The sequence below is a fragment of the Taudactylus pleione genome, unplaced genomic scaffold (assembly GCF_031769625.1).
Source record: "Taudactylus pleione unplaced genomic scaffold, aTauple2 ptg000114l, whole genome shotgun sequence".
Taxonomy (NCBI): domain Eukaryota; kingdom Metazoa; phylum Chordata; class Amphibia; order Anura; family Myobatrachidae; genus Taudactylus; species Taudactylus pleione.
In genome coordinates, this window is record NW_028284516.1 from 14,534,902 (window position 1) to 14,561,569 (window position 26,668).

Consider the following 26,668-nt stretch of genomic DNA (forward strand, 5'->3'; position numbering starts at 1 on the left):
CAGGCCCTTTATGTACTAATCTTGTATTTCATCAGTTTGAACACAAGGAAGACCAAACTGACAGTTCATTCTATTTTAAGAGACATCCGTTCTATGTTGATACATATTATTAATATTTCTCTCGTTGTCATTTCCCCTTTACAGTACTTCTTTCTATCAGCAGATATGCTATAGGCGTGGTGCAATACTAACTGTGAACCATACGTTCCTACAGGGTTTCTGCAAATCACAGCATTGTCCGGAGTTTGTAGTTAAATAGCTGAAGTGTGAAAAATGTACAATTCTGAAACTAACCGTTCAATGCACCATAATTAGGCTCAATACAACACAGGCCACAGGGAACTATAGGGAACTATAGTGACATATGTGTAGTGTTCATAGCATTCAGATGGTTAAAAATGTCCCAGTACTAGGACACAGTACTGTATAAGGATCTAACAAGAGGGCATTACATTAAATTGATTTGTTTATGGATGTAGTGTATATCTGTGCAGTTTGGGCCAGTTCTCCATCAGGTAATGTTTTATAACCTATTAGCTTATTAAAAGTACATGAACCTGCATCCAAGTACAACGCATTTGAATGCATCAAATTAGGAAGGGTGAATGTTAGCCCTCATTCTGTCGCCATCATTTGGTACTCCTCTTCTGCCCTCGTTCTCCTAATTCATGTTCCAGATGTATTTTTTGTAACCTGGCCAGTCTTTTCTGATTCCAGCTGCAGAATGGTGAGTATCTGAGACCGGTGCCTTGTTTGGCATGTAGTCTCTGCCAGAATAGTCGGTCAACTCTGAGATGTGACCTAGAACAGGTGCCAGAGTCACTTGATCCCTAAAAAGAGATCAATGGGAATGTCACACACAAAAGCCATATCCATTGTTACATCTCGAGCTCCAAAAATACAGGTAATATCTATAAGGAAAGTGTATTTTGTAGTTATGCAGTAATCTAAGCTTATCGGAGGGGAATATCTCAGTAGGTGGGGATGCAGTCACCATGTCGACATTCAAAATGTCCACAATGTCGACACCACAATGTCAATATGGAACATGTCGACATTTGCAGATTTTCACATTGTGCAGTGAGCGTAGGGTTATTGTGCGGGGAAGCAATCGGGAAGCCGACTGCCTATATACCGGCAGCCGGCTTCCCGACTGTCTTATCCCGGCATGGGTGAAATGCCGGGCGTCTAGATGTAGATGCCCGCATTTCCCCGACGCCGGGAGACCCCCTACGATCGGGATGCCGGGCGCCGCGAGTGGACAGCCGCGGGAGGGGGGGGAGGGTTAGGTTTAGGGCTCCCGGGGGGGACTTAGGGTTAGGCACCCCTGGGGGGGACTTAGGGTTAGGCACCCCCCCGGGGGACTTTGGTTTAGGTAGCGGGGAAGGGGGTGGTTAGGGTTAGGCACTTAGAGGGGGGATTAGGGTTAGGCCCTTGGGGGGGAGTTAGGGTTAGGCACCCCTAAGGAGGGTTAGGTTAGTGGATACTTACCTATCCACGATCGGGATTTCCAGCGCTGTTGGGCTTCCGCTGCGTCGCACTCTGCTCCTGTCGGGCTGCCGCTGACGGGAATCATACCCATTCCATTGTGCGTGACCAGGGGGAAATTCCTGTTAGGGTTTAGACTGCGGGAGAGGAGGGTTAGAGGTTAGCGTTACTCACCAGTGCTGAATACTGCTGCATCACCAGAGCCACCTAAGTCGGAAGTGATCATCGCACCATCGTGACACACAGTTTTGTCAGCATTCTAATCATGTCAACATTTCAGTAGTATCTATATAGTATTAATGTCAACAGAACAAACCCAACCAAAGTAGGTGTGTTAATTCCATATTATATAACTAACATATTGGACATTGCATTCGTGAGTTAGGGGGTACCCACCTCCCACTGCGCTTGTCTGACTTGGGACAGACCATGCAGTTATATATATAAAAAAGTTTATTTGTTGTTTGTTTATTTTAATTTAAAATGCTAAATTTTTTGCCCGTTTTAGTAGGCACTGGCTATTGCCATATAGGCAAACTAGGTATATGATGGAGGACAGCACTGTTCTATTGGCAGCACAAATAAGGTTTTATTTATTTATTCAACCAAATTGCAAGTGTGTTGTGTTATCCAGATCGGTCTGTCCAGTGACATTTGCCAGTGGTGATGCTCTTTTCTGGGAAGGGTTTAGAGTCCCTTGATTACATCCTGAAACTGATAGATTGACAAAAGTTTGGACATCCCTGATGGGAATCCCTGGTATGCTAGAGCCACGTACAATCTCTTAAGCCGCGTACACAAGACGATATTTATTAACAATATGGACAATAACGATTTAGTTCAACAATATACAGATGCGTTCAAGTTCATTGTGGCTGATCGCGCCACATACGTGCTCATACATCATGCTACGCGCCATGGTACGCTATGGCGCGTCCCTGTTCATGGGAGTGCATCTCCATTCAGTCCTATGGAGACGCAAATGCGCATTTCCGATCGCGGGAGTCCGTTCCACACCACAGACAAGGATGCAGCTGGGCATATCTGTATCGTTCATATTGTCCAGTGTGAATGCAGTGAGCGATTAACGATGTGCGCTCCTGCGGTGCATTAACGATATCAGCAGTCGGCTGAACATGCAGCTGAATTTGGGGATATCGGTACCAATGCCATGCTGCCGAATGCAGCATGGCTCCGCTCCCCCCATCGTTCGTCGTGGCCGACATCAGGAAGTGTGTACACACTTACCGATGTCTGCACTTCCGCCAGGCCCAATATCGCTCAGCATTCACATCGTCTAGTGTGTATGAGCTTTTACACCTCCTATTGCCTGACCAAACTGTCCCTGTGAGCTCCTTAGATAACTTTTCCTGCAGCCACTGACCAGAATATATCCACATTTTTATTACTAATCACACATTTGTATAATAAAAGTGTACAATATGCTATTTATCACTTACACGTAGTGGTATTTAAATTGTACCTGTCATCTGCACACAGCAGATTTTGTGGGCTGAACAAATAATCCTGGCTGGCAGGAACATGGTCCTCTAGCAAAATTTGGGGAAGGACCCTTCAATACAATCTATGCTCCTAAGACCCCCTGATTTGCTCTTGTGCATGCACAGAAGGGTAGATTAACCGTGCATTGCTGGCAGTTCCACCCCTGGGTCATAAGAATGCAGCCTGTCTGTAAGGTCCATTGATGGTAATTAGGCATAATCATACTGCTACTGTGAGTTTGGGTGAATATGCTGAACATAACTACTGGGTTAGATGCAGACACAGTTGCTGCTTTTGGATTCAATTCCTTTTTCCGCATAACTGAAATTCGTTCTTCGAAGTAAAAAATCTGGTAAAGCTATTTATCATGGGAAAGACGTACATTCAGGTCCTGTGACACAGGCGTGTATTGTTCTTTATACAGTTCACTCCTTAAACAGATGTTCCCAGCTGTCTCCATCTTTTACATTTTAGACATCAATGAAAAACCTTAATTTAGTATTAAGGATATTACTTTTAGATCAACATTTACTTGGATTCTTGGTGAGAACACATAAGGACTTTTTGGAGGAGAATAGAGACAATTGGCATCTATTTGTACTTGCTCAGATGGTTGCAGACTTGCCCAGTGCAGTAACCTATAACAACCAAATGGCAATTAGCTTCCACCAGCAAGTGTCTTATGCCAGGTAATCTACTCATATGTAGTTCTCAGTATGTACTCAAATGTCGACAACGTGGAGTCAACATTACATGTCAACATTGTTGAAATGTCAACATTGAGCATACCAACATCTGCATAGACTGGTAACGAAGGGTTAGGCCTAGGGAAGGTAGGGTTAGGCTATTGGGAGGGAGGGTCAGGGTTAGGCACTATGGGAAGGGAGTGTCAGGGTTAGGCTATGGGAGGGGAGGATCAGGGTTAGTCTATGGGAGGGGTGGGATAGCGTTATGCACTAGGGGAAGGGTTAGTCTATGGGAGGGGAGGATCAGGGTTAGTCTATGGGAGGGGCGGGATAGGGTTATGCACTAGGGGAAGGGTTAGGGTTAGTCTATGGGAGGGGTCAGTCTAGGGTTTGGCAGTAGGGATAGGTATAGGGTCAGGCTGCAGGATGGGTGGTTAGGGTTAGGCACTAGAGCGAGGGATAAGATTAGGCTTAGTCATACTTACTGGTGGAAGCACTGCAGGATCTGCTGGAAGTCATCAGGACGTCACAGCCGGACCCGGAAAACACAACTGAAGCCGCTGGACCAGGTACATCACCACTAAACCACCAGAGACATTTTGTTGACCTTTATTTAAAAATAAATGCGCATATAAGAGAACTACGGGTGTGCTATACATTCATAATGTAGACATCAATGTCAACATGGTGAATGGTGACATGCCAAGCGTGTTGACATTATGATTGTATAGCACACCCGTAGTTCTCTTTTTATATGCTCATTTCTTTCTTTTTTTGTATTTTTTTTGTTTTATTTTGTTCCCTTGCTACTGAATGTTCTACATGTGGTGGGTTTTTTTGTTTTGTTTTTTCATACACTTGATTGAAAATGTTTGCTTGTTTTGTGTACCTCTTCCCCCTCCCCCTTCTTTCTGTAATTCTTTTCCTCATTATAATGCAAATTTTTTTAACACTGTTATTTAAAAAAATAAAAATAAATAACTCCTCTGTAGATTTGGAAAGGCTTCATAAATGTGTATGTGCAACTGGGAGGTGATAGTGACTTGAGTTGAAATTCATTCGAAAGGGCCGGATTCAGAGACAGACAGAATTTCAGAGCTGCACACAAGAGGCTGTGCAATACCATCCATCTACAATGCTAATGCAGCAGGTGTCTGTAGGAAACGGTCAACTTCTTGCTGCATCTGCCATCCCTGCGCTGTCACCCAGGTAGACGCCTAGGATTACCATCGCAACCATCCGTCGAAGCAGACCTTTGCCTTATCCCTCACGGAAACGGGGGCGACACGCCTCGTTGCCGGGAACGGTGGATCGCAGTATGCACAGAACAGCTCCAGCGCATGCGCAGACCCCAAAACATCGGAGATGTGCACTAATCATCGGGTTAGCGTACATCTCTGAATCAGACCCTCTGGTCTTCTCCAGCCACATAGTATTTCTGGTTTATGGTCAGTATAAATGTCTGCTTGCATCAATAGACCATTTGCATTGCTTGATTGCTATGTAAGAAAGGGTAGGGACAAGCACCTTGTGATGTAATTTCCATGGTCACTGCACAGCCCGCCACTACGTAATACAAAACACACCATCACACAGAGATGGTGGCCTGCAGTGACGCATGGCATGCCATCACACCCCGCTCACCAATAAACCGTGATGTGCTACATGTCTGTGTGCATCAGTAGGTGGGCGTGATGAAGAAGTAGACAGGCCATGTTTATCACAACAGTTTGCAGACCATCCGATCTGCATTTCCCAGAGGCATACCCTTTTGGAGATCAGGATGGGAGCAATAAGCCAGTATTGATGACTGCCACTCTACCTGAAGGATACATCATTTGTGAACACTGTATGGATTTGTAAAATGGAGGCTCATACAATATTAATATACTGTATGAGATTTTTTTCAAGAAAATCTATGTTCAAATCTATTTTAATCGGAACTTAAATTTATTGAGAAGAACAAAGAAACTGATCATCTAATTCTAGGTGGGCTGCTAGTGACCTCTGTGTGGGAAACACGTAGGGTGTGAATCATTTACAGTAGCCGCGAGTTGTGTCATACGGTCTCTTCCTCCTGGTAAAGTGCTCGGAGCGATTCAATTAGAAACGTGTTGATTGCCGGTCTCTCAATGAATATGACCCTATATGGTTGTTTTTCTAAATGAGGTCACTAGCTTGTAGCTAACTCTTTAAATCTGTTGTATTTATCTATTTCCAATATGATCATATCTTCACATGTCCATAGTGGAGCCACGTAAACCTATCCTTTATCTGCCATGCTGCTTAGAGGGTGTTATACAAAAGTGGGAAAAAATTTAGTTTAATTTGCACAGTCGCAGAGATCTGTAGAAAATGTGGTGGAATCGGACTTTGGAATCCTGGAGATGTATTATTGTTACAGTGCACTCTGCACCAGGTATTGAGGGTGGGGGGAGGTTAATTAATCATGGCTGTCATTTGTCAGGGCGGGTCCCTACAGTGACCTGCATCAGGCCGCCTTGGCTGCAAAACAGATCAGCTGTCACACTGCCTGTCGTTGCGGCTGCAGAGCTTAGTCTTGGATATGGTGGTAATTATTTTGCGATACTATGCTCTTACCTGTTTGGTCACTGTGTAGGTCTACAATGACGACAGTAACAGACTGCGCCATAGTTTCCAGTAAAAGTCATTATTAGCTTCTAAATTTAGAATTATTATTATTACAAAAACACAAAAAAACAATGTCTGCAGTTAGCAGTGTTGTGAGCTGTGCTCCTAGGTGGAAATTTCTCAGGTCCTCCTGCAAGAAACCTGTACTGTAATCCACTTGTATTCTTTCTTTAAATAATATTGTACATATGATACAGTCACTTGGCCACTCTAGTCATGCATCATATATTAAACCACCATGCACTTATACTTTTCTTGTTGAGCCTAATAATACCCCCTTTCACATCGCAAAAGTAACCCGGTATATTGCAGGTCGATCCGAGTCGAGGTGCGGTGTGAACGCGCCAGCAGAAAAGTTGCCCGGTCCGGCGACTCTGCATTTCAGCCCTGCAATCGACCAGAGTAGAACTCGGGAACAAGCCGGGTTGATGTGCAGGGTGAACGGGCCCAACCCGGGTTATCCAACCCTGGACTCAGTAAACAACGCTGATTGGATGTTCCTGGGTCTCATTTGATGTCAGCAGCCAGACACACAGGCAGCACACTGAAGAAACAGCATTCCGGCAGTCTGAAGGGGGTTATTATTACTACTACTGTCATTACAGAGTAATGAAGACGTGAACTGTACACTATGCTGCCAGAAGCCGCATCATGCTGTCACTGGCTGAATCAAATGGCAGTAAAGCACAAACACTCATGAACCCAGGGCTACACAGTGGTAATCCATCAGCCATGATTCCTGCAATGCGGGGAGCAGTCCCCACCCTTCCATTTTGTGATCTTATCTTTGTGACCCTGAAAAAGTAAATTTTTAATGACATCCACAGGGTTTTACAGGGCAGACCCAGGTTCAGTGTGAACGGGGCCAACCCGGCAATAACCCAGGTCGAAGGTGCAGTGTGAAAGGGGTCTGACCCGGGTTGCAGCCAAATCTGACCCGGCTTCAAAATCCAGAGTCAGAGCTGGGTTTGAGATGTGAAAGGGGTACAAGAGAACACATAGGCAAGACAGTGTGTGGTATATTGTATGCATTTTACAAAAAGGTATGTTTAACTGTGGCCCCCTTCCAATGTGCCAATGGGCTACAAAAGGAAGTGAGCCCCTGATAAAGAAACCGCTTCTGCCATTATTCTGTAAAACACCCACCCCAAAGGAAAAAGCAAGTGGATATACCATAGATAAAGAGCGGCCAAATTATGGCCCGTGGGCCAAACGTGGCCCACCCCCTGCTAAAATCGGTCCCCCGTCTGAGACTGGGTTCCTCCAGACTAGTTCTCTCTCTGTTGCTCTGCCCCCCAGCTCGCCCTGTTGCCAACTTCTTGAGTAGTCAGTGGGTATGATCAGATTTGTGGGGCATACTTCGGTGGTGAAGATAAGGCATGGTAAAGGGGAGGTCTGGACTGGCATGTAAGAGCATGAGGTGAATGAGCATACAGGCACATAACCAAGGAGGCTCTGAGTCTGACATTTAAAGGTGCATGACTGAGGGATCTCTAAGGTTGGTATGTTACCAGTTGGGGGTATTAATGTGTGGCATATTATCAATTGGGGGCATTACGGTGCAGCATATTATCAATTGGGGCATTACTGCGTGGTATATTATGACTTAGGGGCACTATCAAAACTAAAATGATTAAAAATACATATATTTCAAGTTATTTTTGTTAGTTTTAGTGTTTATTACTCTTATGTAATTGCTGGTAGGGTAACTGTGAGAAAAAAATTTTTGTCCATCCAAACATTTCCAACATGTCCCTGCCATGGATGATTATAACTTACAATGGGTATTTTGTTTCAGTACAGCGAGTCAAGTAGGAATGATTTTACAATAATTTTCTCCATTGTATCCACAGATTGTGTCAGGCAACATTCACTGAAAATCCATTGTTTTAAGCTGGCCATACACTGCGCGATAATTGTGCAAACCAGTTAACCAAATGATTATCTTTTAATGTATGGTACTGAATGATGGCTGGCAACCTCAAGCTGTGAATGGTGCTCGGCTCCATACGTCATGTAGTGTATGAAGCGCTCCGACTGCCGGCCAATGGCTCCTGACCTCTTCCCTGACAGCTTGGCGTGCAGCGTATGGCCAGCTTTACCAATTGATTTGTCTCTCGTCTCTTATTCTCTGAACTCTTATCTCCTCCCCCAATAGGTAGACTGACATTAACGTCTTCCAAATCAGTTTGTTGGGGCAAACCACTCTGAATATCAAAGGGCACAGCAACAATGACCATTGAGTCCATGTTTGAAAGGGGATGGGTACGTGATGCCAGCGCTTGGGATCCAGGTAGTTGAATTAAATTTAAAAAAAATGTTTTTCAATGCTTCCCAGCAGCTTTCAGTGTACCGTGCATGTAATGCTTCTAAACGCCGACCCCCTCCCCTCTTAATCCACCTCTGGCTGCGCAATTGGTCGCACCTGCCCAGATTCTTATAGTGAATGAAGTATCACTCGGCTGCTTTGGAGATATTGTCAGTGTAAACTGATGTGATAAAATATTTTCTATTGATGCAATAAGAGGCAGAATAAAATGTTTGTTATCACCACATAAATAAAGGGCAGTATGTCTGAATCATAGATGGTGAAAGGTTACTTAATGAGGTTATTAGATTACTATTAGCCTATATGCCTCGCTGTTACCCCATAAGTGCAATTAGCCTGTCCTTTTACCGTGAAGATTTTATGCTTTTATTAGGTGGGTTAGAGTATATGATTATATTTACAGTTAGGCTACTGTATATTGTGTTTTTCTTTCCCTGAGACCGTCATCAGGTCTGTATTAGTCACTTACTTATACCGAAGAGCTTCAACTAGAAAATTGAAAAATTCTATCTGTCCCAGGACGTGCAAATATACTTGCTGGAGATGTGTTTTGCAACAAATACACAACAACTATATCCACAAACTATACTAAGCCCATGGTAATCACTTTGCATAGATGCCAAAGGGAGTAGAGGCTGGTAATGAGATTTCCAGTGGCCAGGGAGAAATTTGAGGAGCAGAGTCATAAATTGGGAGGATGTTATTGCTGCTTTGTACAGAGCTGTGTTTGCGAATCTGGGAACACATGTTGTATTAATTACCATATGTTGTATGTAAGGTCATTGCTTCCCCTACTGACTCCCACATTAGCAATCATTTGTTTATGTGGACCTCCTGTAGGAAAATGAGGGGGTGAACCAAGGAATGGTAGAAGATCATTACATACCACTTGTATCTTAGACTTCAGTCCTCCTACTTGTACATACCGTAGTCCAGTAATTACTGCGTTCTCTGTGTAATACTACAAAAAAAGGAAAAGGCTGCAGAATCTTTAATGGTAACATATAGAAAGTAGCCAGTACACAAACCTCTCTCATGATATCACTTTACATAAACAAATATTGTGGCTGTGACTATAAAACAATGTCCTGGTCACCTGGTGTGTGGGTGCTGTGTTTCACTAATCCTTGATTATATTTGCATAGTAGATATCTGATGTTAGAGTGTAACAATGCATATCCATTTTTCCTCTTATCTAGATTACCAGGAGATGTCGAGGAAATAAACATAGTAATTAATAGCTGAGATATTAAAAGGTGAAGATTGTGATTCTGATCATCTAATACACCTGCAAAGCTTTCTGCAGCGAAAAACTAATATTGTCAAAAATGTGTGGGCTTGGTTTGTCTAAATGGGTGTGGTTTTCCAAGCCAATGGCATGTACGAAAGATGTACAGTATATTTCAAGGAGCTATAATTATTTAGGCAATTTAATATTTAAATAAAACGCAGCCCCATCTGAGCTAAATACAACGTGCAGCCTGTTTTAGTGACACATATACAATATAGAGAATATATATTGGTGACCATATGCAATACAACTAGTAGAGAGTCTTTTAGAGATGTATATACAATGCAGAGAGAGTTCTAGTGATGGATCTAGAATTCTAGTGTTTGATATACATAGCATGAGGAAACTTCTAGTAATGTATATACAATGCAGAGAACATTCTTGTGGTGGATATACGGTACAATGCAAAAAGCATTCTAGTGAAGGACATGCAATGCAGCGAGCTTTCCAGTAGTAGATGTGCAATACGGAGAGCATGCTAGTGACAGATATACTGTACAATACAGAGAGCATTTTAGCTATGGATATTCAAGTCAATATTATAGGGACATACACAATACAGAGAGCATTCTAGTGATGGATATACAATACAGAGATCATTGTAATGATTACGATACAATACATAAAATATTCTAATCAATCCCATGCAATGCGCAGCGCATTCTAATGATAGATTTACAATACAGATAGCATTATAATGTTAGAGAGAGAGAGAGCTGTCTAGTGTTGGCAAAACAATGCAGATAACATTCTAGTGATGGATATGCAATATAGTCAAGTAACAAATATACAATACAGATATTCGTATTTGGGTAATGATAGTTGGGACTAATTTATGGGCTAATTGTAGTTTAGGAAGAGTGTAAGGCTTCCTCCTTGGACTAATTATCCCCTAAAATAACCTTACTAGTTGCTAAACTTGAGAAGTCTAAGAGGCTGATTCTGAGTTGAGAGCAAAGCAGAAAAGAGCAAGTAACATTGAACCTTGGTAATATAGGGACTAATTAGACTAAATAAATACAGACCTGAAAACATAAGGTTTGTAGGGCTCTTGCACCTAAAAGCTTACAATCTAGTAGATTCACATCTTATTTTTTCTGTATGGACAGCAGAGTGAGTTAACAATTCATGCAAATTTTTGTTTTAGCTCTAAGACAAATATTTAAAATAAAACACAACAATGAACATGTGAGATATTTTCTTTTGGGTAGTATGAGATGTATAGTGTATATTATATAACTAATTTGTGGACTGTTTTGTCATGCAAAAGTGCAAATTTATTCCAGGCCCTATGTGACAACTGATAACCGTTATGGTTTACTAAATAGCAGCGATATGTAGTCGCATCACATCTATTCCGGATTTCATGCTTAATATTCTAATTTTACATTACATTATATTTTTTGACAGTTGGGTTTGTGTTAGAATTCAAATAGAGTAGACCCTTTGTGATCACACCTGCTGTTTCTCATTTTGCAAGGAAAAGTCTGTTACAAAAAAAAGTGTTGTAAATGTAGAATATTTTTCTCCCTAAGGCAATTTTCTGTTTGGTAACGTTCTGTAACAAGTTCACTTAAAAATAGATTTGTTTTAGGTTTCCCTTAAGAGATATTAACATAAGTTTTTTTTTTTTTTCTACATAAACAGAATGTTTTGAACTACATAGTTGATTGTTTACTTTTTTGTTTTTTTTGTAGATTTTATTTTTGTAGTAGTAGTTTTGACAGTTTTTTTATTGTTGGCTCTTGAGCTATTTATTTACTGTTGCTTTTCACAATTAGGTGCCTTTTTAGTAGGCAATTCTGCCCTTAAAATATGTGCAAGGGCAGAATTACATATATCCCTACAATGTAGTAAAATAGCTGCTTTCTGGACACCAGCCCTTGCAAGATCCATCCCCATACTTTTCTGTGGAGATGGTATGTAACATGAAGAGCAAAATATGGCTTTCTGGATCTAGCATGTGTGGGCTAACACCATCTTCTGGTTGCGACAGCCCTTTTACCTTCAAAATGACAGCCTTGCTGGAGAGGGATCTTGCAATACCTTTCTGGTGTGCTGGAGGTGATCCCAGTGTGCATCACCGCCGCGCAGGGCCGGATTAAGGCTTTTGGGGTCCCTCACCAATATTATTGACCCCCCCAATAATGTTGACCCCCCACCACCACCCCACCCAAACACCTGCAGTCACCGCTGCTGCTATACCCCTTATTGGCAGCGCAGGCTGTGGTGGTGGTAGTTACTCTAATCAACCTAGAAGCACGGTAGATGCTCCTAGGTAACTCGTTCCAGCGGGGGTTGCGGTTACCGCGCTGAATTGATGAGATTTTGCAGCTGCTGTAAACCCGCCGGCTGCTGGGCACTGATAGAGCGAATGCTGTTGGTGTTGTTTTAGCTGGCGGTACAGCTAATGTTAAGAGCCGTCGACGACCTGTTGCAGTAGCTGGTGCCACGAGCCACTGGTGCTGATAATTGCCAGGTGGAAATGGGCAGGGGACAATGTTTGGGGCAGTGTGGGGGTCCTCAATGTGTGGGGGTCCCTGAGTGACCGCCCTGTCTGGTTCCCCCATAATTCGGCCCTATCGCTGCGTCATCTTTACATTATGCTGGAAAGCCGTGCATGAACAGTAGACCAGCTAGGGTCTGGACCTGGAAGTATATGTATATGTGATCACTTGACTTCTTACTAATCACTGGATGGGCTCTTATCGGGGCCCGTGTCCTGGTGATTTAGATTAAAAAGTTCATACTAAAAATAATCCTGATTGAAGTGCTAAGGTGCTAAGGATTATTAGTATTCAAGGGCACACAGCAAATTACAATAAACTAGTAAAGTGACCCATATGCCGGGTCACTTTAGTTTGCTCCCAGCTTAGCCCTGCCTGCCCCCCCCCGCTCTGTCCATCCCTGCCCTTTCTATCTGCTGCTCTGTCCCGCCTTCCCTCTGACCCCTCCCTTCGCCCCGCTCCCATACTTATCCCGTTCCCGCAGGTTGTCCTGGGTCCTCAGTCTTATTTGGAGCAATGTTGGATCCATCTTCTTTGATAATCAGCAGCTATTTTGCTGCCATTTAACAGAGGAGTTTATTTACTAAAAATTGTTTTTTTAAAGTCATTAATGCTCGGCAGCTTTGAGAGCTGGATTGAATAGGACAATAGTAATACACGCAAAACCAGGTTTGTATTGCTTGTATTACTGTTGCTTCTGATTGTGGTATAAACAATCCTCAATCATCAGACACAGGTCTAGGTCAGGATAGCGTTTGGACCTGTATCTGACATTTGTGATGTCATGCTGGGCTGCCTGAAAAAGGTCTGTGTGTGGACCGAAATGTCACACTAATGCAAGCCTGCTATGGAAGTATTAAATCAATAAGCTGCATTTATTGGTGAGTGCCATCTTTTTCTACAACCTTATTTGTGCTGGAGGATATGGATGCTCTGGGTAGCCAGCCGATGAGCACCCCACTGCTGTGAACTAGTTGCTGATGTGAGTGCTGAACTTTAGGTAAAATATATATACAGTGCTTCAGCAGGAGTAACATACTCTGAATTCTCCTCCTATTACCTGAGCACGCCCATTCAAATTCATCCAAGATACACTACACAAACTGCCATACTTTCCACTCTGCGTCAGGGCCAGAGTGTATGTTGGCGTGTTATACAGAAAGAAGTGTCAGTGTAGCAGCCACTGACTTTGCTGTCCGCCTTCCTGTGTCCAATCCCTACAGCTGTTCTCAAAGATGGCCAAGTATTTTTACTGAGACTTCTCTAAGGGGCTGATTCAGTTGTAGACAGAATTGTAAAGCTGCACGCAAGCAGCTTCTCAATTCCGTCCTTGCAAATATGCAAATGCAGCAACAGGTGTCTGACACCCCCTGCTACATTTGCTATCCCAGCACTGCGAACGAGGTTGCGATGGTGGATGGCACCGGCCAGCTAAGTAAGCCTGAGCTTACGCAGGCTGGCCGGCTTGCGAGGCCAGGAAACTGCATCCGTGGATGCAGATCCTGGCCTTGCCACTGCCGGAAAATGGGGGCGACGCGAGTGAACACTGGCCGTACACTCGCCTGCACCTCCCCTTAAATGCCTCTGCCTGTCAGTCAGGAGGAGGCATAGCAGGAGCTGCCTCGATCAGACTGGGTCCTGCTCTGCCTGTCAGGCGGAGGCATAGCAGGAGCTGCGTGCGATCACAGACTGGGTCCTGCGCATGCACAGATTCTCAATAATCAGGCAGCAAAGTCTTCTGATGACCTTGAGTGTATTGATTTATGATAAATAAATCAATGAAGGTGAATGGAACTTCTATTCCCAGTGATATCTACAGTGGATTTAATCACTCTGACAATTTTAGGTTTATTACGGTTCGGATATTTCTCATAAATGTTAGAAATATCTGAAATTTGCTAAATATTGAGTTAATTTTGCAGGTGTTGATGAAACTGCAGAGCTCTATCATACTCTGATAAAAATGAATGGATCATTGTGACCTATAAGAGAGCCAAGTGTGTAAGCGAGCATTACCAGCTGGCCTTGGTCCGGAGATAATGCTGTAACTAACCATAAGACTCCATTGCAGGGTTATCTTACCTGCTGCTTTATATTCTAAGCAGGTCCGTACTGTACTAAGCTAAAGAAGTTAGCAGTTTATTAGATATTTATTAATGTGCTTTGTGGGTATTTTTAAGGTCATTGTTTATTCATGTAATAATTTATTCAGTAGTGATAATTATTTGTCTCATTAAGTATTCTTGCTTAATGCCAGGAGCGCTCAACCAGCTCATAGTCGGACAGTCGCTTTATGAAAAGCGTTTCCTTTTTGTGGGCGATGATAAAAGCATAGTACAGACCAGCTGCGGCACCTTTTTTTAAAGTGGTTGTCAACTCTTTGGTTTTTGGTTTGTTTCAGGGCAATGTGCTTGCTTAAATTTCCCACTCTACACAGATCTGTGTCTAGTAGGATCAGTGCCCTTGCTCATTTCCAGATATATTACCTGACTTCATGGATGAGCCAACTCAATGGGTGTAGTTGGATAATAACCATAGCCTAGACTAGGGGTAGGCAACCTGTGGCGCTCCAGCTGCTCTGGAACTATACATCCCAGCATTCCCTGCCGCAGTGTTGCTGTTAGGGAATGCTAAAACTGTGTCAGGGTTTTCTGGGATGTGGAGTTCCATAGCGGCTAAAGTGTCATAGGTTGCCTACCCATGACCTAGACATTTTGGTCATGATGCTGAGTTGTGCACAGACACTCCCACTAGACAGTGCGCCCAGTTTACACCCAGAAACGGGTGTTTCACGGACAGAGAGAAGCGGCCAAGATCTGCCTGGAGATGCGTTGCACATATGTTAGTTACTGTATATGGAGTTTGTTAGATGCAGGGCATTTGGACCTGAGTGCGACTCGGAACCAGTCCCTTTGTGATTTACATCATCCACTCCACAACTTTACAGACATATATCTACATGTGAATTTAAGGGAACTGAAGGCTCATTCCTAGACCCTGCATAGGCAAAGGTTTGGCTTCCTCTCAACAAAATTGTATATAATACTCCCCTATAGATGAGTAAGAATACACTCACTAAACCTTGAATAGTACTGGACTTTGGGGGAGATGTACCAAGTCTTGGAGACAAAGTGAAGAAGTTGCCTATAGCAACCAATTAGCTTCTAACTGTCATTTCAAAAACGGTGTTCGATAAAAATGACCGTTAGAAGCTGATTGGTTGTCTTGGGCAACTTCTTCACTTTATCTCCCTCCATGGCTTGATCCATCTCCCTCTGTGTATTAGAATCTATTTGGACTCTGAAAACTGGTAATTTAAGTAGGGAGGGTAATAGGATAGGGAAATGGGAGTACGGCTTTCGTGCAGGAGTATAAGATATTAATCTATGTATACTAATATTTAATGGCGATCGCAACATCAAAAGAACCCATGTGACAAGTAATCTAAGAATTGTTTGGAATTGTGCATAGATGTGGGTGACACCCAAGAGGAATGCCAGTATCGCACACAAAAAGGCAAATAATAGTACTCGGTCTACACTCTTGATGTATTGTATGATCACAATTAATGCTAGACTTTTTATCGATTCTCATTATAAAAATCATAAGCCCTGATAGATATGAACACAAACGCAAGAGCAAATGGTCACAAAGAAATCCCTAGAGGAGATCTACAGATAATTGTAGAAACTTCTGTGTAGTATACACCTAATCATTTAACCCGGGAATGTAGGAAACTCCTATGAGTGTACTTGTAAGGTGAAATATCTGTGAGGTATAGAGTAAAGAGAAGTAGCACTCAGTTTAAAATAATGCACACGAACCGAAGGAAAAATGCATAAGTATGTGGATAATTGCCAGGAACCATAGATGACTGTATAATGCAATAGGTTAATTGCATAGTAAGTGTTAACTGAATCCTATTTTCAGATGAAAAACAGGGCTATATTTGTTGCAGTTCACTCACAAACACTCTCCAAGTTGGATAAAGTATTACTCCCAATAAGACCATTGTAAATATGTAGATGGAAGATAAAGAATCTGTGCACTTGTGTAAATTTCTACTTTCCCCCATTTGCCTGAGCAGTGAATGGGGGGATAAGAGCACACACAATGGCACAGCAGAAAAGCTAATGTTGATCAGCTACTTTGATAACCTGCTCCTTAGTGCTGTAATTCTGCATAGTGGGTTTATTAGAGAATTTGTACCACTGTTAAACTTTTGATAATCTATCATTTCAAATAAAAGAGTAGCTTTAAAGTATCTAATCCATTTGTTTGAATCAGCCTCTGCACATCTGGATCCTGCTATTTGTTTTCTTTACAATAGTGTTTGAGCTCCATCAGATTGGATGGGGGAAGCTTGGTGAACAACCATTTTCAAACCATTGCACAGATTCCCATTGGGCTTCATGTCTGTAATGTGAATGGGTCACTCCAGGACTTTTTAAAAATTATTGAAATCACTCCAATGTGGCTTTTGCTGTATTCTTTGGGTCATTGCCGTCACAAGCCTCCGTTGCGGCTTGTTACTTTCACGTGTTCCGACTGTCTCCCTGGTCACCAGGCAACATGGACGCAGAACTGGGATGGCGCCTGCGGTTGCTGGGAGACCAAGATGGCGGGTGGCCGCAGTTAATACTGGTACTGCCGGATGACATGCAGCGTCTCAGCTGCCAACCATCAAGCAATCTGTGTACCTGCCTCTCATTGGTGGATCTTTTATTACTCTGTCTGGACTGGCGCCACCTCGCCAGTTATAGTTTACTCCTCGTGTGTGAACTGTGGCTCCTGTCAGTCCTGTTGGTGTTCCTGTCCGCCTGTTCTCTGTTGGTATCGACTTTCTATTCTGCCTAGCCTGTATCTGTTTGCCGTTCATCATCTGGAGCGCGACCTTCGCTTGCGGCCCCGCCGCACCAGCGGCAATCACACCAGCGTGGCGTGTTCCATCTCCGGCCTCCTCTTGTCAGCAAATACTACTTACACCATCTTTTCCAGTGGCATCTGATTGCTATACCGCCAAGGCCCCAACTCGGCCGTCAAGGCCGCATCCATACCATCAAGGTCACACCTCTGCCCTTATTCCGCACCCATACCATCAAGGCCGCACCTCGGCTCCCAAAGCCACACCTCGTATCTTTTCCCACAAGGTCACATCAAATCATCCAGGTCACATCTCAGCGACCTAATCTGCATAGTGACTACCATCCTGACCTGTGCCTGCTTGAATCCACCACCAGCCGCCTAATACCAAGTGCTCACCAGTATAGCTGTTTAAGGCTCTACTGTCCCGAGTTTAAGACCAGCCAGCAACCTAAGTACCGGTGAGCGTACTATCTTTAAGGGAACAATGGGGGACTGTTATTGGCAGAAAGTCTCGCCAGCGCGACTCTAGAGTTCTTTTTTTTTTTTTAAATCACATCATACAAAATTGTCAGTTGTCATATAATGATTGAACATTAGATGAAATAAACATTTACATCATTTTACTTATTTTGTCTGTGTCTGATTATATAACTCATTATTTTAAATGTAAATTCAAATATTACAATAAAACAGATCAATATCTGTTATATCCAAAATCATCTGAATATGCAACTATAATATTTATTGCACCTATATTAAACTTTTTCCCTTGAGTCTTTAAGCCGTTCCATGAGCCCAAGCTATAAAGGAGTGCAACCACAGGGTTAAGAAGCCAAAGGGGGAGGGGGAGCCGAAAATGAAAAACACACTGTGTTAGAGGAGGCTGTGGTCCTTGGCATTAAAGTCAAATATTCTACTAATTCAACCTAATCGGTGGATCCCCTGAGGTCAGTCGCAGGCAGGTAAATTTCAATGAATCATGGATTCTATGCCTCTGCACTAAGGTCAGAGTATCAATATAGCTCTCCCAGGTTTGGAAATTTTTTTTAGCTCGTTTCTCTTTTTCCAACATCGTCTCAATCCAATCCATATTGAATACATAGAAAAGCTTTTCTTTAAAAAGTCATAGTGTTGGTGGAGAAGTGTCAATCCATGTCTAAAGTATAGCCTTACGGGCCACCGCACTAATAATGAGGAGTCGCCCACAACCCCTCGCCACTCGCTGACCCTCCGGAAGTATGCCAAATATGGTCCACACATCAGTAAATGGCACATAATTCACTAGGTGTTCAAGGGCATATTTTCTCACTTTCAACCAAAAGGTTCTCAGAAGGGGACAAGACCAGATGTAGTGGTACAAATTAGCAATATTAGACTGACAGCAAGGGCAGTAGTCCGAGGAAGACATACCCGCTAAATATTGCCTATGTGGGGAATAATATGCTTTATGAAAAATATTCATAAACATTTCCTGATATTGGATAGCCGGGAGTACATTACGTGATAAGAGAAGTGATTTTATCAGAATCTCACATGATAAAGAGGGAATCACCTGCGTCCACCTACTCATCCCAGTGTGCACCACCTCATGTTGTATTGGTATTCCTAAAAAGGAATAGTGAATAGATATCGCCCTTTTAGTTGCCGGTTCCGAGAGGAGCAAAGTATTAAATACATTATCCCAATCTAAATCTGAGAAACATCTAATAACTGAAGTCACATAATGTTTAGCTTGCATAAAATTAAGAGGATGGTTACGAAAAGTGGGAAATTTTTCCAGTGCCTCCCGATAATTAAGTGTGCTTTTTAATGTCAAGTTGAGAAGGGAACCTATATTTTTCAATCCTTCTTTATTTAATTTGGTAAAGGGCAATGATGCTCTACCCCCCTGAAATTCTGGATTTCCTATAAAAGGTAGAAATACAGACTTATAAGAGTTCATCTGACCACGGTGGCACAGGATATGCCACACCTTACGAGTGGACCATAAGAGAGGGTTGTCCCGTATATGGTTCGGGATTTCTGCATCCTGCATATGCAAAAAACTTATCAAGTTACAATCGTCCAAAAATTGGCCTTCTATTGAGGTATTTGCATAAAGATCTTGGTCATGCATCCAATCTCGAAGATACCTTAAAATTGCTGCATGAGAGGAAAATTGGTTTAGCCTTGGTTTGCTGCAGTTTAATTAACCCAATCCTTGGGCGTTTGACTTTCCAAATACATTTTCTGAAGAGCGAGTTCAGCAGTCGAAGATCCCTTTGAGTCAATAGAAGGGGGAGAGCTTGGAATAAATATAGCAGCCTTGGGAAAGTTACCATCTTAATTAGATTGGCTCTACCCATATAGGATAAGCATAAATGCTTCCATCCCTCCAGTTCCCTTGTTAGACTCTAGAGTTCTTACAAGGTGACTTACTGGTGATCGTAACAATTGCGGTGCTAGAATATACATCTTCTCTTATATCCGAGGTCTCGAGGAACACACCAGATTTCTTGCTGAAGCTTTTGTTTTTAAATCCATCAGCCAACTATGAAAACTCTTTTATAGACCGGTGTATTTATTTTTAATTATATTTGAAATGCTTTAACTGTACACATGTGGACTCTGATCCGGTATGTGACTTCTGAAGAAAGCTGAATGCACTGGGGTTTATTTAAGCATAACTTTGGGGTTGAATACTTATGCAATCAGTTATTGCCTGTTGTTTAGTTGAAATGAACAAATAAGTTGACCAGTGGCTAGAGTTCCCAAATAAATGCTTTAATTACATGATCTAATCAAATAAAATGTAAATGTGCTAAAAAGGTCAATAATTTTTTATACCGCAATGCCATCAAGCCAAATCCATTTGAATACAGATCACCCCTTTAAAGTCATTTGAAAGTGGGATGGTACATTAACCCTTCCCTGAGCATTCTTGAAAATAAGGTTATTCTCTATGCAATCCTTTTTGACAAAACATTTTATTAATAAACTAAGCGCTTCCACACATGAGCAGTATGTTCTAATAATGAGGTTCTGCCATCATGCAGCAAGCAACAGTGATCAATAGTACCTCATTAATAACTCATGGAGCCCTAGGCAAGATACAGGTTTGGGCCCCCTTATCTACGTCTCCTTGTCAAAAACAAACATTTAAAAATGGTTCAGACTAATGGGGGCTCTCAGGGCACTCGGCATGAGGCTAGGTTTCCTTGGGTCTGAATGACTGCCAAGTTGGGCTATTACAATAAGACAATGTTCCTCAAATTAAACCTACATTATTTTCTACTTTATAGAGCATTTTTTGTAGCTGGACTGTTGCTTTAAACATTGTCCTAAACAAAGATTATGTCATGTGCATAAGTGATGTATCTCGGGAATGAGGATGTCTTTGTGTGCTCGTGTTATTCGGAAGCTTTTGATGTATTCAGATACGCCATTTGGTTTTCAGATGCACCAAGTTGTCAGACATCTGGGAACCGCATGTGAATGAGATGCTGTTTGCCAGCCCTACAGTATGAGGTTTGTCACTTCCCATGAGTCAAGTTCACCAGAGAATACACAACAGAAGCTGTCAACTCGTTCCCTGCCGGGGACCTGTAACCAAAGCTGGCCAACATACTGACAACTAAAGACCTGAGAGATTGTATTTTATGTACGATGCCCCTGGAATAAGTAGACACTAATTTCGCTGAAAAACAAACAGACACTCAAATAGTTTATTCATCTTATCTACACCTCATTGAGCGACAACATCCTTAAGTCACAATAACCAAACGTTGATGAATAGCTGGTGTATCTGAATAAAAGCAGGTCTGAGACCATTGATCAGCAACTATAGATGTACCAGCGTAACTAGCCAGGCATGAACCCAGTCAACTGATATATAATATAATTACTTTATTGATATGTGTTGTTTTATGTATTGCAACACTTGCTATTGCCTCTTTTTGTTATATTGTTTAATATGAGCTTTGATGTGAAAATATAAAAATATACTAAATATCTTTATTTCAATCTGTTATGCTGTTATATTATTATTATTATTATTATTAATTTATTTTTATGTTACCAGAAGTTATAAATCACTAACATCCCCCACAGAGTTATACAGAGTAAGCAAGAAATTATGAGATTTAAACAGTAGTACCAAGAACAACAAGAATACAAGGCGGTAATACAGGTAGATGACTGAATGCATGTTATTGAGGGGAGAATAGGGATTTTTGCAATCAATATATGGAGAACCTATTCTGCACTGGTTGTGGCTTCAGGATTAACCCTTGGTTGCCTGGCAGCGAGAGAGTTAATGCCTGTACACAGGGGCAGTGCCATTGTGGTAATATGCTGTGAACTGACAGAGGAGGCTTTGTTGCTGGGAAAGTAACTGGCAGCCTAATAAGGAAGTAGTCTGTGCTTTGCATGCAGATTCAAACTGTGACCCAGCTTACAGCAATCTTTAAATTCCAATGTGATGGTGGCTTAGCAGGGAGGCATTTTGGGAAGCCTGATGATTTTACAGGGGGTCTCCGTCTCTTCTGATACAGCTGAGATAAAAGTTGCAGTGTCCAGGTAAGTGTGTCGTTTTGCTGCCTTCTGTATGACTGTTGCTGCAGAGCTCCAGCTCACTGCCATATAGACCAAGCATGTGTGCTGTTCCTGCTAATGTAGCTCACAGCCATATAGACCAAGCATGTGTGCTGTTCCTGCTAATGTAGCTCACAGTCATATAGACCAAGCATGTGTGCTGTTCCTGCTAATGTAGCTCACAGCCATTTAGACCAAGCATGTGTGCTGTTCCTGCTAATGTAGCTCACAGCCATATAGACCAAGCATGTGTGCTGTTCCTGCTAATGTAGCTCACAGCCATATAGACCAAGCATGTGTGCTGTTCCTGCTAATGTAGCTCACAGTCATATAGACCAAGCATGTGTGCTGTTCCTGCTAATGTAGCTCACAGCCATTTAGACCAAGCATGTGTGCTGTTCCTGCTAATGTAGCTCACAGCCATTTAGACCAAGCATGTGTGCTGTTCCTGCTAATGTAGCTCACAGCCATATAGACCAAGCATGTGTGCTGTTCCTGCTAATGCATTTCACAGCCATATAGACCAAGCATGTGTGCTGTTCCTGCTAATGCATTTCACAGCCATATAGACCAAGCATGTGTGCTGTTCCTGCTAAAGTAGCTCACAGCCATATAGACCAAGCATGTGTGCTGTTCCTGCTAATGTAGCTCACAGCCATATAGACTAAGCATGTGTGCTGTTCCTGCTAATGTAGCTCAAAGCCATATAGACCAAGCAAGTGTGCTGTTCCTGCTAATGTAGCTCACAGCCATATAGACTAAGCATGTGTGCTGTTCCTGCTATGCAGTGAGGGGAGAGGATGCAGTGCTGCGCAGAGTAGAATAATAGTATATTGTCAACTCCTTTATCATCTAACCGAGCTGATTCACTGCAGAATGTATGTTTGTATACTTTTCATTTAGTAAAAATATTTGCTGTGATATCTAGAGCACAGAGCTCAGTCTTCATGCTGAGTATTCTGCTATTAAATCATGTATAGTATGTGGGTTTTTTTATGTGTGCCTTATTTAAATGTGCTACATGAACACATTTTTCTATATATTTAATAATAATAATTTTATTTATATAGTGCTATTCTCCTAAAGGGCTCAAAGTGCTTTACATTACATTATATTTGAAGTATGCTACAGGTTGCTACAGTGTTGCATATATTTAATTTACGTTTTTACTTGCCCATGCCCCAAGTTGTGTTATAGAATCCCTTGTAAATCATTCTTTAGTGCATTGGTTCCCAAATACGGTCCTCAAACTTTGTCCTCAAGGCACCCTAACAGTCCAGGTTTTAAGGCTATCCGTGCTCGACCACAGGTGATTTACTTAGTACCTCAGTCAATTTGATTTTACCACCTGTGCTCAACCATGGATGTCTCTAAAAGCAGAACTGTTGGGGTGCCTTGAGGAACGCGTTTGGGAACCTCTGGTCTAGCTCTTTACTTGAGAAAAAGCCCTGTCCTGTTGGAAAGGTACTGGGTTTGCTATGCAGGGCTACCTGCATGGTGACCTGATGGTGGAAGGAAAACCGCTGTAGGATGCCTGCTCCCAGCCATGTGCAGCTGAAGTGACCAGAATAATGAGGTGTCCCCTGGCATAACATGCTTCTATTGGGTATCACCTGTAAATGTGTTATTTACTGTATGGATTAACAGTGTGCATTGTCCCCTGGTGATAATTGTACAGGATGTGCCCCTTATTGCGGTGTGCTCACTCATGTGAATATTGCTTTCTGTCTTCAAGTGGTTGTCCACTTATATATAACTTTATTTCAACAAAACCCTGTCGCCGAGACAGTATAGTCACTAATATACATGTATCGCCTGCTGGTTATATTACTTGCTTCATATGGGAGTCCTTACCCTGAAATACCTCTGTGTCCCTGGATAGAGGGCACCCTCATGCCACACGTCCTAGCGGCTTGTTTCTCACTGTTGCGATGAAGTAGTGGTTGCTATGCCTACATGGAACTAAATGAGAGCTTTGCTTCCAGAGCGCCCGTTAGAGGACGGATGGTCGCAGATTATTGTGTGGCTTGTTGTTCAGAAGCCTTGCTTTGCCTATATAAAGCATTGTGATGTAATGAGTCCCAGTAGTGGTGGTGGTGGGGGGTATAAGTATCATTGATTGCTGATATGTTATGGGGAATTGTGTGTATATATATATATATGTGTGTGCGTGTGTGCGTGTATATGTATATTAATGCAATTTGTACCGAGATGCTGTTATTATGTCTATGGGCAGTGCATAGTATGATTCATTATTTTTATTTTCTCTCCGCCTGGATGTTATACTGCCGCTACTTGCACAGATGTAACCTACACAGTGCGCCCAGATGGCTGCCTTGTATGGTTATTTCTTGGGCAGGCTAAACAAACAGGTGGATCTATTCATTCAGGATGTATTATATTACAAATGTTTCAGTCACCCGTATACATCATGTCCAAACTGCATCACTGTTTGCTGTATTTGCTATTCCCTGTTTTGAACCATGTACTTCCGCCCCACTGTATGATATACTGGTGTGCTATACCTCCACTGATGTGCATCCTCCATAGGCAGTATGTACTTCACATGGATCTATTCATACTGGGTATATCATACTGCCACACACGTGTCAGTATTCCCATATATGCCTTGGGTCCTTGTATTGCTTATCTCCCACATTGTATCCTTCGTAGTGCGCCCAACATGGCTGCCTCACCTGGTACACTCGTGGATGGGATGAAAAATACATGGACCTGACTATTATGGTGGGACCCTACTTCTAGCGTTAGGATTCTGCAACCACCCATTTTGTGTCATCTCTTCTAGGCATAACCTATTCCACCCAGGGTAATCCTATGTAGTGTGCCCAAGATGGCTGCCTCATCTGGTACCTTTTGTTGGTGTAATATATAACCCATGGAAGTTATTTCTCAAAATGTCTGCACCAACCCTGCAATATGCTTATTCTGCTCTCTAGGTTTTGGTTGTTTTTAATTATCTCCGTGTGGTTTTCTATTTTCTGCAATACCTAATCCTTGAACAATGTACCATGTTTTCTGATGTCTGTAAAGCGCTATATAAGTAAAATTATTATTATTATTATTATTATTATTATTATTATTATTCTAGAACTTACCTCTGCTGACCCCTACAGTCCATTTAAAGTCCTCATTGCACTCCTGGTGCCTGTGTTCCCACGCTCCTCACTGCACGGTTGTAAGCACATCAAAGTGCTGATTTGAAGAACAATTTGTTGGCCGACCACAGCCTGGACTTTTTTTCCAAGAACTACTCTCTAAGCCATGTATAGAGGAGCACAGCAACACAACTGCCCCACGCTGTGCTTGCTTCATTAATGCAGAACACAGATGCCAGGACTGTAGAGCAGGATCAGTGCTTATACATCCAGCTGAGGTGAGTTCTGCCATTGTACATATGGGCCCAGACAGCAGATATTTGATTCTTAACTTTGGACAACCCCTTTTAATTACCCCTCTTGCTTTACCTTGCTCTCCGGATATAAGTTAATGTGGTGATTATAGAAATACTCCCCTTTTTTTAAGTAGCGATAAGGTTTTGATTTTTCACCCTGCAACTGGATAAAGTAAAATGTGTAGTTTTTTTTATTTGTTTGTTTTTTCTTTACTGCTGCTTTTCAGGGAACGCTCTGGACTTTCCCTTCAGCTTTTTACAGCTTTATATCTTCCTTCCATCACACAAAGGTTTCCAGGATTTGCTAATCATAGGGCTATCATCTAACTGCTGGACAGAGAAGTGTGGCAGTTTTTATTGTTATGTGATTTGTTTAGTTCCTACTGTTTGTCATTTTTTATGGATTACAATCTGACTCAAAATCACCATCTAATAAATATTATCAGCGTTTCCAATAATAGTGTGGTAAGAATTGTTATAATAATAGTTATTATGTAATAATAGGGTAATAAGAATAATGTACAGTGGTGGCGTCACCATGGATTATAATTTGTTTCTATTATACAGGTAGCCATCCATAGCCATACCATTATCAATTGTATATACAGAGGTAGCCATTGCTACCGGTTTCACATGTGTCCTTCCTCCAGCTCTTATGGCTTCCTCCCATTGAATGGCGCTTCAGTCATATGGAAAGTAGAAACTGCAACTCAGTGAGCATTATTCTGTTTTCAGGCTTAGCTATAAAAGGGGCTGATGTGGGTTAAGCGAAGAGCAGCCGCAAGTGCGGACGTCCGGGCAGGCTGAATTTCTATCTTATACCATACATGCCAACTTTCTGGCAGCCAGGTCAGCGCTACGGGAGGCGTGGCGGTGGCAATGGGCGGGGAGGAGGGCCGGTGCAGAGAAGTCATCATGGCCCCGTCCCTCGCTATACAATGCAGAGCTTTCCAGCATTCTAAAGCAGGGGACAGGGCTACAATTACGCGATTCAGCACAAATCGTTTAATCTGCCCCCACCGGATTGCCCACTTTCGCCAGGGAAGTGGGGGACAGAGGGGGGCTTTTATTGCGGGCGGCCTGGAGCACCACCCGAATTTCGAGAGCCTCTCGGCCATTGTGAGTATTCATCCATCTATGTGAGTATACATCAGTCTTCATGCATATGGTCGCAGCCATTATCATTAGTATCTACACTTATACCCACTTCATTCTGGGTCCAATTCATCCACAGTCCTCAAACAAGCATGGAAGTCAGGCTCCTAGCCCGCGACAAGCCCATAACACTCCCACGAGCTGGATCTGTTCTGTGTGTCTGCATGGTAACTGCATATATATATATATATATATATATATATATAT

The 26,668-nt window shown here is 42.4% G+C and overlaps 1 protein-coding gene across 3 annotated transcripts in view; it reads left to right on the forward strand.

The window, feature by feature from the left end:
• PAG1 (phosphoprotein membrane anchor with glycosphingolipid microdomains 1) overlaps positions 1 to 26,668 on the forward strand; it is a 247,777-nt gene that overhangs the window by 131,064 nt on the left and 90,045 nt on the right. Inside the window, exon 3 of one of the 3 annotated variants that reach the window (XM_088471548.1) lies at positions 8,488 to 8,622. The exons of 1 other annotated variant lie outside the window; for it this stretch is intronic. The gene's annotated coding sequence lies outside the window, so the exon portion shown is untranslated. Of the gene's footprint in view, positions 1 to 8,487; positions 8,623 to 21,777; positions 21,880 to 26,668 lie in introns of those variants that run through there. One more of the 3 variants, XM_088471549.1, reaches the window with a different exon arrangement.